This window comes from Grampus griseus, assembly GCF_964374135.1.
Source record: "Grampus griseus genome assembly, chromosome: 2".
Taxonomy (NCBI): domain Eukaryota; kingdom Metazoa; phylum Chordata; class Mammalia; order Artiodactyla; family Delphinidae; genus Grampus; species Grampus griseus.
In genome coordinates this window covers 92112035-92119184 of record NC_139018.1, presented here as the reverse complement: position 1 = coordinate 92119184, position 7150 = coordinate 92112035, and positions in this window count along the sequence as shown.

The following is a 7150-nucleotide window of genomic DNA, read 5'->3' as shown; positions in this document are numbered from 1 at the left end:
AAAAAAATATGCTTATTGTCTGTCGCCCAGACTAAATAGTAAATTCCATGAGAGCAGGAACTTTGTCTTGTTCACTGTTGTATCCTTACTACCTAGACTAGTGCTTGGCACAGAACAGGTGCTCAAAAAATATTTGTTAAATAAATGAACATGTAAAATGACATTCATGCTGTTTGTTTTGACTGGGTCCCCAAAGGACAGTAGATAGATGCCAAATACCTGTATATCTAAAGTCAGATGTTGGTCCACCATGTAAGATATGCCAAGGAATGGTGGCTCAGTATTATTTGTCACTCATCTCCAGCACATAGAGGGGGTGTGAGTGAGGGGACTGATGACTCATGCAGAGTACTGCTTTGAAGATACTTGAAACCTACCCACACCTCCCACAGGGAAAAAAAGAGATGCTTCCCCTTACCTCAAGCTATGTGAGAGGAGCTTTCAGGGAAGCACTTGGAGAACTTGATATATGTTGTCTGGAGTCTGGGGGAATACAGGGAACTGGGATCTGATACTTTCCTGAGAAAACCAAAGGCGATTAGAGACAGAGAATGCTGCAAACCAGCTGCACGTTCACCAACTGTGGATACGTGTGAGTCTTTCCCAGGAGAAAGTGTACTTATGTCAGCAACTTACTTTGTTATGCACCAAAAACAAGATGGATTAATGGGATGCTAGAGGGATGGATGGATGGATGGATGGATGTGTGATAAATCAAGTGCAGCAAAATGTTCCCAGGATTGGTGATAGAAGCCATTTTACCAGACTTTTTTTTTTTTTTTTACGCGGGCCTCTCACTGTTGTAGCCGCTCCCGTTGCGGAGCACAGGCTCCGGACGCGCAGGCTCAGCGGCCATGGCTCACGGGCCCAGCCGCTCCGCGGTATGTGGGATCCTCCCAGACCGGGGCACGAACCCGTGTCTCCTGCCTCAGCAGGCGGACTCTCAACCACTGTACCACCAGGAAAGCCCTAGAAGCCATTTTAAAAGAGAGTCCAGCAAGAAGGCTGCTTGGCTGAGCGCCCAGAGGATCCAGCTGAGGGTTGAAACCTCAGAAACCCAAGGGCTGAAAGCTAGGATCATTACTGTCCGGAACTGACCATGCATGGCATACATCTGAGACATCTGAGAAGCTCTGTCACCTTCCCCTTCACAACCCAAACGTGGAGGAATCTAAAAGCTTGACCAGCAAGTAGTTAAGGAGGAGGAGGTGGAGATGTAAACATAGAAAACAAAATAAAAGTAGTCTGTGCCACTACCCCCATTGCAGGTTTCCAACCTGAAGCAGGACTGAGCTTGGGGAAAGGAAAAGCTTTAACCGGGAATGAAGTTTGTTTGACCTTCATGAGATTTCATCCAGGGCAGAAAAAGAAGCAGCCCTCAGAGGATTTGCAAAGACAGTGAAGTAAAAAATAACAGAATTTTGTGCTCACACATTACTGAATCCTGATCATGTAATAAAACGCACAAGCCTAACAAAACCCAACCCTGGATGAAAGAATACTGATTTAATTAATATCATATCACATGTTCACTTATTCAACAAATATTTATTGAGCACCTGCTACGTGCCAGGCATTGATTTAGGTAGTGAGGATACAACAGTGAATAAGACAATCATTTGATATAAGTAGAGAAGATTTATTTGTTTATTTAATTTCTTTAAAAAAATTGAAGTACAGTTGATTTATAATATTGTATTAGTTTCAGGTATACAACATAGTAATTCAATACTTTATAGATTATATTCCATTTAAACCTATTATGAAATTATGGCTACATTTCCCTGTGCTGTACAATATATCCTTGTTACTTGTTTATTTATTTTTATTTGTGTATGTATGTACGTATTTATTTATTTTTGGCTGAGTTGGGTCTTCATTGCTGCGAGCAGGCTTTCTCTAGTTATGGCGAGCAGGGGCTACTCTTCTTTGGGGTCCACGGGCTTCTCATTGCAGCGTCTTCTCTTGTTGCGGAGCACGGGCTCTAGGCACGTGGGCTTCAGTAGTTGTGGTGCGTGGGCTCAGTAGTTGTGGCTCGTGAGCTCTAGAGCGCAGGCTCAGTAGTTGTGGCACACAGGCTTAGTTGCTCGGCAGCATGTGGGAACTTCCCAGACCAGGGCTCCAACCCATGTCCCCTGCATTGGCAGGTGGATTCTTAACCACTGTGCCACCAGGGAAGGCCCTATTTATTTTATATGTAATAGTTTGTGTCTCCTAATCCTATACCCCTATCTTGCCCCTCCCCCTTCCCTCTCCCCACTGGTAAACACTACTTTGTTCTCATACCCATGAGTCTGTTTCTGTTTTGTTATACACATTCATTTGCTTTATTTTTTAGATTCCACATATAAGTGATAACATAAGAGTATTTGTCTTCTTCCTCCGTCTGACTTACTTCACTAGGCATAATACTCTCTAGGTCCATCCGTGTTGTTGCAAACGGCAGAATTTCATTCTTTTTAATGGCTGAGTAATATTCCATTGTATATATGTACCACATCTTCTTTATCCATTCATCTGTTGATGGGTACTTGGGTTGCTTCCAAGTCTTGGCTATTGTAAATAACGCTGCTATGAACATTGGGGTGCATGTATCTTTTTGAATTAGTGTTTTTGGTTTTTTTGGATATATACCCAGCAGTGGCATTGTTGGATCATATGGTAGTTCTATCTTTAGTTTTTTGAGGAAACTCCATACTGTTTTCATAGTGGCTCCACCAATTTACATTCACACTAACAGTTTACAGGGTTTCGTTTTTCCACATCCTCGCCAACATGTGTTATTTGTAGGCTTTTTGATGATAGTCATTCTGACAAGTGTGAAGTGACATCTCATTGTGGTTTTGATTTACATTTCTCTAATAATTAGTGATGTTGATAATCCTTTCATGTGCCTGCTACCCATCTGTATGTCTTCTTTGAAAAAAATGTCTATTCAGGTTCTTCTGCCCATTTTAAAAATCAGGTTGTTTGTTTTTTTTATATATAGTTATATGAGCCGTTTATATATGTTGGATATTAACCCCTTATTGACTATATCATTTGCAAATATTTTCTCCCATTCCATAGGCTGTCTTTTCATTTTGTTGATTGTTTCCTTTACTGTACAAAAGCTTGTAAGTTTAATTAGATTGCAATTGTTTATTTTTGCTTTTATTTCTTTTGCTTTAGGAGACAGATCAAAAAAATATTGCTATGATTTATGTCAGAGTGTTCTGCTTATGTCCTCTTCTAGGAGTTTTATGTTTTCAGTTCTTACATTTAGGTCCATTTTGAGTTTATTTCTGTATATGGTATGAGGAAACGTTCTAATCTCATTCTTTAATATTTAGTTTTCCAGTTTCCCCAACAAAACTTATTGAACAGATTTTCTCTTCTCCATTGCATATTCTTGCCTCCATTGTCATAGATTAATTGACCATAACTGTGTGGGTTTATTTCTGGGCTCTCTATTCTGTTCCATTGATCTATATATGTGTGTTTGTGCCAGTACCATGCTGTTTTGCTTACTGTAGCTTTGTAGTATAATCTGAAGTCAGGGAGCATGACATCTCCAGCTTTGTTCTTTTTTTTTTTTTTTTTTCATTTTTCCCATGCCGTGTGGCTTGTGAGATTTTAGTTCACCAACCAGGGATTGAACTCAGGCCCTCAGCAGTGAGAGTGCAGAGTCCTAACCACAGGACTACCAGGGAATTCCCTCCAGCTTTGTTCTTTTTTTTAATTAAAAAATTTTTTTTTCATCTTTATTGGAGTATAATTGCTTTACAGTGTTGTGTTAGTTTCTGATGTACAACAAAGTGAATCAGCTATATGTATACATATATCCCCATATCTGCTCCCTCTTGAGCCTCCCTCCCACCCTCCCTATCCCATCCCTCTAGTGGTCACAAATCATCGGGCTGATCTCCCTGTGCTATGCAGCAGCTTCCCACTAGCCACCCATTTTACATTTGGTAGTTTATATATGTCAATGCTCCTCTCTCACTTCGTCCCAGCTTTCCCTTCCCCCTGTATCCTCAAGTCCATTCTCTATGTCTGCATCTTTATTCCTGCCCTACCACTAGGTTCATCAGTACCTTTTTCCTAGATTCCACATATATGCGTTAGCATACAGTATTTATTTTTCTCTTTCTGACTTACTTCACTCTGTATGACAGACTCTAGGTCCATCTACCTCATTACAAATAACTCACTTTTGTTCCCTTTTATGGCTGAGTAATATTCCATTGTATATATGTGTCACATCTTTTTTGTTTTGTTTTTGTTTTTTGCGGTACGCGGGCCTCTCACTGTTGTGGCCTCTCCCATTGTGGAGCACAGGCTCTGGACGTGCAGGCTCAGCGGCCATGGCTCACGGGCCCAGCTGCTCCAAGGCATGTGGGATCTTCCCGGACCAGGGCACGAACCCATGTCCCCTGCATCGGCAGGCGGACTCTCAACCACTGCACCACCAGGGAAGCCCGCCACATCTTCTTTATCCATTCATCTGTCGATGGACATTTAGGTTCTTCCATGTCCTCCAGCTTTGTTCTCTAACCTCAGGATTGCTTTGGCAATTCAGGGCCTTTTGTGGTTCTGTATAAATTTTAGGATTATTTGTTCTAGTTCTGTGAAAAAAGTCATGGGTATTTTGATAGGGATTGCATTAAATCTTTAGATTGCTTAGGGTAGTATGGACAATTTAAAAATATTAATTCTTCCAATCCAAGAACATGGGATATCTTTCCACTTCTTTGTATAATTTTCAAATTCCTTCATTAATGATTTATAGTTTTGAGAGTATAGGTCTTTCACGTCCTTGGTTAAGTTTATTCCTAGGTACTTCATTCTTTCTGATGTGAATGTAAATGGGATTGTTTCCTTAACTTCTCTTCCTGATAGTTCAGTATTCGTGTATAGAAAAGCAACAGATTTCTGTATATTAATCTTGTATCCTGCACCTTTACTAAATTCATTTATTACTTCTAATAATCTTTTGGTAGAGACTTTAGGGTTTTCTATATATAATATCATGTCATCTGTAAATAGTCACAGCTTTTCTTCTTTCCTTCCAATTTGGATGCCTTTTATTTCTTTTTCTTGTCTGATGTGGCTGATGTGGCTAGGAAAGTAGAGAAGTTTTAAAAGTCATTGAGTGTAATGGCAACCTTCTATATCTTGATAGAGATTTGGGTTACATAGGTACATGCATTTGTTAAAACTAGAGCTCAGTATTTATTTATAGTTTCTTTTCATGCAAAATTTACACATAATAACGTGCACAAGTCTAAATGGCTTGCTGAGTTTTGACAAGTGCATGATCATCACAGCTCTGCTTCCCTCCTCTGTCAGCAGATAACCTGCCTGCCATTTCAGTGAGAAAACAGAAGCCATTTGACAGGAATTCCCTCAACTTATAAATGTAGCTGTATCTATCCTTTCTTCCTTTCCTTTTGTCATTGTAAACAACATATCCCTACTCCCATCTGAGGTCAATTTCTTCCCCCGGTTTTTGCATCCTATCCCTCCCAATCTTCTCAGAGGCCTTGCTCTACTGAATTAACCCTCTCCTCCAGAACTCTCATTCCAAGGAGAGAGCTTGTTTAACTATTAATGCTGGATTCTCTCTATTACCTCAGAGTCCTCACACATGCCATTTCCTTTCCTTGGAACAACTTTCCTACTTCTTCCCCCTCACTTATCATAACCCCTACTCACCCTTCAGGTGTTTGCTTAGATGCTATTTACTTAGATATGACTTCCCTGACCTTCCATCCCACACTATGGTAGAACCTATTGAGCTTCCTGTTTCATGACACTCAGCTCACCTGTATTTACTTGTTCTATGTATGTCTTGCCCTCAAGACAAACATGGTCTCTGCCCTCAGTGTCTTATTAACTGCTGTACTTCCAGTACTTAGCATAGCACCTGGCACATTAAATATTTGTTGCTGAATGAAAGCATTAATTAAAATTCGATCACATCATCTGTAAATGTAATGTTTTAAAATGTCTTCTTTTTCTTCATAGGTTTAAATTTTTATTCTAATAGCTATTGCAATCTTTCCCAGGATTGTGTTAAGTTAGAAGGGCATTGTGACATTTTTGTTCTTATAATTGTGTTCTGAAAATTTAAATCAATGTCTTGTACATAGAAGATTCTCAGCAAGAACTATTTCATAGCCATAAAAATCCTACAGTGTGGAATGATCCTTAGAGATCCTATATTTCAATTTCCTCACAGGAATTCCCTGGTGGTCTAGTGGTTAGGACTCTGCACTTCCACTGCTGGGGGCACGGGTTCTATTCCTGGTCTGGGAACTAAGAACCCGCATGCAAGCAGCACAGCCAAAAAAAAAAAAAAAGAAGAAGAAGAAAAAATTTCCTCAGGTCATCCTTTAAGGAAGAAAATCAAAGTACTATGGTATTTTTATGACTGTATTATTACTGCATTATTATTATCTTTTTACTCAGATGGGGGTATCTTATGGCTAGAGACCATAGGGGAACATCCTGAAAATTCAGAGTTCTTTTTATCTTTCAGTTGTGAAGGAGTATGATAATCTGTTAGTTTATAATTTGTATGTGTTTATTTATTTTTGGTTGCGTGGCATGCGGGATCTTATATATATACACACACATGCACACATACAGGTAAAATTTGAGGAGGCAGCAGAGTTAAACCTAAATAAATGAGAGAGCTCTACATACAAATATAAATGTTTCTCCTTAGAAATGGTTTCCGCTGCCAGCCTTGATGTAAGTCTTATTAACCTACTATAGTTCCTTTCACCAGGTCAAAATATAGTATCAACTTAAGTACAGTTAGGGGCTCCACAGACCACCTCTTCTTGGAGTCCTAGTCAAATAAAACCAGACTACCGAGTCAGCCTAACTGAAAAGGCAATGCAAGTTTTTACTGATGTCTCTTGAAGCATAACAAAGCAAACTTCTTAAAATTCTTTCCCAGCTGTGAATCTCCGCACCACTCTCCCACACAGGAGCCACCTCTACTCTCTCCCTTCACTTAAGTGTGAGTTAGCTTATGTAGCTTTTTATTTTTCTTCCTCACCCTGGAACTGACCAGCAAGCAATAACTTTCAGGGTTTGTGCTGGAGGGTGTGTTCGAGGAGATGCCCAGAGGCAATCCGCTATGCTTACCAAGTGTCCA